The sequence below is a fragment of the Cherax quadricarinatus genome, unplaced genomic scaffold (assembly GCF_038502225.1).
Source record: "Cherax quadricarinatus isolate ZL_2023a unplaced genomic scaffold, ASM3850222v1 Contig4104, whole genome shotgun sequence".
Taxonomy (NCBI): Eukaryota; Metazoa; Arthropoda; class Malacostraca; order Decapoda; family Parastacidae; genus Cherax; species Cherax quadricarinatus.
Genome location: NW_027199130.1, coordinates 1 through 7,028, shown reverse-complemented (window position 1 = coordinate 7,028; position 7,028 = coordinate 1). Strand labels below are relative to the sequence as shown.

Here is a 7,028-nt window from a genome sequence, read left to right as displayed (position 1 = left end):
AATTCTAGCACCACACTTAGAGTGTTTAAAAAACACTGTACTGCTATAAACAGCTGAGTTTTTGTTATGCTTAAGTCAGCAATAATCAGTCAGACACTACTGACCTACTAAGCTTAACCTCAGGGTCAATGACCATGAAGGGTACAGAGTACATATGGCTGGTGTTTATGGCTTGAGTTTGCTGTGTCAGCCTGACCACGATGATTAATCGTAAATAACGATGTTATACACTTCATTCACTATACACTATAAATGTCACTGTATAACTGTAAATCACACGTGAATATTACTTACACATATATAAATGTCACTGTTAATATATATTTGAAAGCTTACACTTTATATATAAGTTCCTTTAATATAACAGGTAGATCTATAAGAAACAAACTTTAACACAATCTTGTCTCTTAATTTCTGTCTATAAACATTATAAACACTGTGTGTATATACACTCAGACAAACTGAACATCAGTTGGGTTGTTGTCTTAGTCAGCGATTTTCGAGATTGGAGCAGTGGATGCAGGGTGCCATCCCCCGTTTTCTTTGGGTGAACGCTGGGTGAGCTCCCGTTTTCTTTTGGCTGCCCATTCTCTGTGATTGAGTCTGGAGGGACTCATACTGATTTAAATTGTAAAACACTAGTTTTACAGCTTTTTTCGAAGGACCTTGGCTCGTATGCTATTTGTACACTGTAGTACAACATATTTGGACCACAGTGTGGCCTTTATCCGGTTCGAGCACGACCAATATGTTGAGAAATGGCATTACCAGCTAAGCTTAATTTTAAATTTAAATATAGGGAACACTTAGCTGATAAAAGACAGCAAATCGTCTACACAGCCGCCCCTGCAGACGAGGTCTTGAAAAGCTGTCGAAGTCATCTCTCAACGGGCTGTAAAGAGTTATAATTTGTAAGATTATATATTACCCCTAGGGGGTGTTATGTCAGCATATTTCATTCACTGATTGCTGACAAACTTACTTGTGTGGACTCAAAAGTCTGCCCCTTACTGCCGACTATAGGTTGATTACAAATTCCTTGCGACTCAAGAATTGCGCAGTCCCCCGTACTACAAGAAATTCGTAACCTCCCTTGCTCTTGTAGCGTGTGCTATGGTGTTCTTCACACCTTCGACAGATAGAAGCTGAAGTGTCCTTGGATGTCCACTATCTTTACTATGGTAATAAAGTGGGAGCAGGATTTACCTTAATTGTCCTGCCAAGGTAAGAGATGTACTGTCTCTTATTAAAATACACTCTGCAACACTGAACTGCAAGGAGCCGCGGTCGCTTGACCACGTCGCATACTCGTACTGCATCTGCGATCAATTACTCACTGTAGCAGTAAACAAGATGCTTGCCCCTTCTGAGAGGGCTGGGCCCCTCAGGGCTGAGAGGGCTGAAAGTGGCTGAAGGGAGCTGATACTCCCCTCCTGTAGAAAATTTCTCCACAGTAAATACTTATATTTCCTTCAAACAGCAAGCAATAATGTGTACAATATTTACAGAGGACATGTACAGTAAGGCAAATTGCAAGCAAGAAATACAGTAGGAACCATATTCGACCAGACTTGGAGGTAAGTCCGTCAGTGTTGATTCATGAGTGTACCACATCGCTTCACAACTTTGGCGAGCTTCCTTGACATTGGCTGGTTGAACCAAGGTGCTTAGTATAGCGAGGGGGGCCTTTACTAATTATACTCTTAGCATCTGGTTCGCTAGTCGGGAGGGCATGCCTTTATGGGTATGTGACATACTCCGAATAAAATGTAACATACGCTTAGCATGCCGCATGCACCATACACCATCACTCACAGGCTGAGCTGCTGGTGCACCATACACCATTACCCACAGGCTGAGCTGCTGGTGCACCATACACCATCACTCACAGGCTGAGCTGCTGGTGCACCATACACCATCACCCACAGGCTGAGCTGCTGGTGCACCATACACCATCACCCACAGGCTGAGCTGCTGGTGCACCATACACCACTCACAGGCTGAGCTGCTGGTGCACCATACACCATCACTCACAGGCTGAGCTGCTAGTGCACCATATACCATCACTCACAGGCTGAACTGCTGGTGCACCATACACCACCCACAGGCTGAGCTGCTAGTGCACCATATACCATCACTCACAGACTAAATTGCTGGTGCACAATTACGTAACTATCCACTGTTGGCGTAATAAGAAAATTTTCTCTACAATTTCTGGTATTTTATAATTGAAAACAAAAAATAATTCAGATAAAGACTAGAATACAGCTATGTAGCTCTCGTATACAACTAGTTAAACGTATTCGATTTAATAACGACGGATGGTTAATATCGCAAGTTAAGCCAGGCAAGTTGAGAAGTGTTGTTCACTACGTATGTGTCCTCGGAGGATGACTTTTAAGTTGCCTGTTTTTTTTTTTTCCAACTTTTTATTTTTTCCTCTCATTACTCGAAAATGCCTCGTCCAATCAATTTCAAGTTTTCAACACTTGTGTACAATAATGAGGACCAAATTCCTAAAGCAATTGGAGTGTGCAGGTGCCTTATGACCAGAGTTGACCATCACCATTCTCAGCATCCTGGAATGGCTCAGATAACTTCTAAAATCTTCAGTGACGTAACTTTAACGTTAAAAAAGGTGCCTAGAAAGTCGACGATGGCGGAGAGTAAAATTCAGATGTGTAACTGTAGATTTGACAGTTTTGTGTAAAATAGTGCGAAATTTTTATTCCTGTTAAATCATGTTAATATTTTTCCAGATTCACAACAGCTCACTGTTTAATAGCTGTTTCATCTTAGGGCCAAGTTAGTGCCAGTTAAGTTTCTTTTGCGTGAAAGCAAATTTTTTTCCTGTAAAAAATCTTGGGCTTGTTGGAATCCGTGCAATAAACAGAGAAAGATTTATCAGAAAGGGTTCATATTTTTACCACTGGTGATGTTTCCTGAACACAAGGTTCACACTGTCTCAGTTTGCCAGTTTTACCGAATAAATAATGATATTCATTTTTATTCAACTAAAGAATCCTTCTGAGGGGAAGGATGATGCCTCATAAGTTTAGTCCGAGTAAGTGCATATTAGAAATTTTACTGAAATTACTTGGACCTTTTGAAGTCCCTTGACCTATACTCCAAGGAACGCAGATGAGGAAGATGCATCATAATCTTCACCTGGAAAATCAAAGAGGGACTGGTCCGAAATGTTGCAGATGATGCAACGTACCCCGAGTGAAAGACAGGGATGACTTGAGCACACTAAGAGAAAACACTATAAGTGTACGGGGCCCAAGACTCTTCAGCAAGTTACGTTAGGTTAGGTAAAGTTTGTCAGGAAACAGGACAAAAGCTTCCTTACGCGTGTCTTAGTCATATGATGACCCCGCAACTGGAGGTTTTGGTCATCTGACCTCTTTAAAAATTATTGTTAATAAGATTATAACCATTTATGTAAATTACTATTTAACAGCCTCCCAGCATACCTAAGGGAAATTACCAGTAGATCCCTGACTGTCTTCAAGACGGAACTGGACCAGTGCCTAAAGTCAGTGCCCGATCAGATGGGAAGTAACAGCTTGATTGATCAGGTCCTACTCCACCGGGAGGTCTTATCAAGGAGCGGGCCGCGGAGGCAATGACACCGGAACAACTTTCAAGTAGGTTCAGGTTGGAATAAGATCAATTAATGCGGAATGCATTTTTGATCTGCTTCAAACTGTTTACCATTGATGGACTTTATTAACACAGCTTCTCACTCACTTTGACCTGTATAAATTTTAACTTACCAGTTTTATTAAGCAAATTGTTTCCCTACTTTATAACTAGAGAATGTCTCTTCTGATCAGCTTCAGACCCTATATGCTGTTATATCATAATAGAAAGCATTATCGAAATCAATTACTATTTCTTAGAGGATATTAGAGAAATTTTAAGTAGAATGTAAAAGAGAAAAAACTGGAAAAATAAAACTCTGCGGTTTTATAGAGTCTGTAAGTTTAACGAAGGGGAACTCCTATTTTTATGAATATTTTTAGCAGCAAATTCTTTTGCAGTATCACAGATTTTCGTTTATAACTCGATAGTTGTTCTCTCAAACGCTTGAGTAATGTATCTTGGCCCAGATTCTTGTGACTATTTCCATGCGTGGGCGCCCCTGGTGCCTCTGTTTTCACTGGCGCCCCTGGTGCCCCTGGTGCTCCTGGCGCCCTTGGCCACAATGCTATATAATTATATCTAAATTTTGTTTGCGTATTATAGGTTGAGAGAGGCTCCTCTGATTGGCTACAACAGTGGTGTATCTTACTTACGAGGAGGTTGGTATATTTAATGGAGTGTAGATGACATTTTGGCCATTCTAATCTCGAAATGGTATAGTATTATTTTATTTCATTATGCCTTGATGCTAGTGACGAACTCTTGATCCAAGGAACTGGACATCTTTCCCTAGATTGGATCGTATTTTAATGTCTCCCATTCCAAATGAGCTACATTGCTGCTACGGGTTTAGGGCTTTCCTTTGATTAGAATGTAATGCTTGTGAACATCAATCTTCAATGGTTGACGCATCGTATGAAATGGATGGAACGTTTCATGGGTTTAGGCTGTGTAGGCACAAATGTTGTCGGATTCTCTACAATTACTGGTCACCAGTCAACTTTTAGTCCTGTGTTTTCCTCAAAACCATCTCTTGATGTTAGGGTAGGTTATCATGCGCCAATTTTATGAAACTAATTGGTGCCTGTGAAATAATTGCAGCATCTCTCTTGTCAGGAATAAGTCGGTGTTGGACTATATTTGGTTGTCCTACATTAAATCAAATTAATGTTCTTTTATGTGTCTATTAAATCTCTGTGCTCTGAAAGCCATTGTTAGAAATTTGAATGTTATGTACACAAACCTTACATAATACTTATTGTATTTTCTTAAAAGACGGTCAGTCTTACTTGAAGAAAAATATGGATTGGTTCTGGCCTGTGCAGGTCTCAATTTGCTTTTTTAAGGAACAGAAAAGAAATAAAATGCTGCTTCTCATGCGATAATTTCCGAGTGTCGTATCTGATTAGCTTCAACCCTTCCAAGCTGATAACTTAGTAATGCAACTTCTAAGCGGTATCAAGGTTAAAGTGCTTGTGTACCTTAGGATGTTCGTCTTTCTGGTCTCTTTGAAAAGTTTGAATTAAATTTGGGCTGTGTAATATCTTGGTTTATCATTTTTATTGAAGAAATTTGAATATTAGTTTTCGTATGATGACTTGTGAGTGCCATCAGATCTTCAACGCTAATATTCCACTGCATTATCAACTTATGCCTCGGCACTATTCCAATGGCATGCGCTGAGGCACGGGAGACTGGGGTTACCTGGAATATACCTGAAGAGCGTTTGGGGGATTAACGCCCCCGCGGCCCGTTCCGTGACCAAGCCTGGTGGTGGATCAGGGCCTGACCAACCAGGCTGTTACTGCTGGCCGCACGTAAACCGACGTACTGACTTTAGGTGCCTGCCCAGCCCCTTCTTGAAAACAGTCAGGGGTTCATTGGTAATCCCCCTTATGTATGCTATGAGGCAGTTCAACAGTCTTGGGCCCCTGACATTTATTGTGTTGTCTCTTAGTGTACTCGTGGCGCCCCTGCTTTTCATTGAGGGGATGTTGCATCCTCTGCCGAGTCTTTTGCTTTCGTAGGCGGTGATTTTCATCTGCAAATTTAGTAGTATTAATATCTCTAGGATTTTACAACTGTATATTATTATGTATCTTTATCGTCTGCGTTCCATGGAATACAAACCAAGGGACATCAACCGTTCCCAGTAATTTAGGTGCTTTATCGTACTTACGTGTGCCCCAAAGGTTCTCCGTACATTCTCCAGGTCAGCAATTTCGCCTGCCTTGAAAGAGGTCGTTTAGTGTACAGCAGTATTAAGTAAGTTTATTCAGGTATACACAAATACAGTTACACAGATTATTATACATAGCAGCATATGTGTAGAGAACCTGGGATAACTCAAAAAGTCAAAGTGAATTTCCATCGGGGACCTTTAAAAAATGTGGAACACTTCACGATTTTGCGTGTCATCCTCGAGCAGGCGCCATGCTAATTAATCTTTTCTCTATCGTTCTAATTTTAGTATATGTACTGCCAAAGCAAGTATTCCAGACTAGAGATAAGCGATTTGATGAGAATTATCATGGGCTTGGCATCCCTAGTTTTGTAGGTGCTCATTATCCATCCTATCATTTTTCCAGCAGATGTGGTAGATACGTTGTAATGGTCTTTGAAAGTGAGATCCTCTGACATTATCACTCCCGGGGTTATGGTATACGGGATACCTTTCTCGGATCACTTAGCGACTGAAAAACCTCTAGTGTTCATTGTGGACCTTTGGTCCTTCCCAGCACCTAACGCTTAGCATTTTGCTAAGTCTTAGGTATGTACTATACATTATTACGTAAATAAGGGCAGCACTCGGTCATATGTCAGGCCTCGCCCAGGACTGAACATGAGGTTTTCGGTTGTGAGCCGAATGTGCTCTTACTAAGCTAAACTATGTATTTACGCTGTGCTTCATGCATGTAAGTTGACACTTGTTTTTAGATTCACGGTATGCCATGTGTAAGGGAAAAGCCCTTAAAAAAGGGAAAGTTATGGTTGTTCAGACACCCAGGAACCGTTAGCGTGTTACTGCCCGCACTACCTAGAGGGCTTAGGCTAAACTCCAGTTCCTGGAGTCTGATTTGCTTTAATTTCTGCTCTGGTGTGGGTTGAAGTTTGGAGAATCACTTCACCTCCACTCTACTCCTGATCAGGTAAGGTGATATACCAGGAGTATTTCTGTTCTTTGTTACTGATTTACATGGTTACCAGTAATGACATTGAGGTAGAATACCATCCTTTGTCTTAACTCTTATGTAACCAGAGTTGTTTTTTATCAGCTCTGCTGCTGGCCTGGTCAACCAGGGTAGACGCTAGTTATTGGAGCAAGATCCCTGTCAATGGGACATATTGGGATATAACGACTCGTCTCTTTGAAATCTGAC

At 41.1% G+C, this 7,028-nt stretch overlaps 1 non-coding gene across 1 annotated transcript; it reads right to left on the bottom strand.

Annotated features, from left to right (window-relative positions):
* Nucleotides 1-6,031: 6,031 nt before the first annotated feature.
* LOC128685141 (U6 spliceosomal RNA) lies at nucleotides 6,032-6,142 on the bottom strand. Its single transcript, XR_008406485.1, has one exon. It is a non-coding gene; the product is annotated as a U6 spliceosomal RNA (small nuclear RNA).
* Between the last annotated feature and the right edge of the window lie 886 nt (nucleotides 6,143-7,028).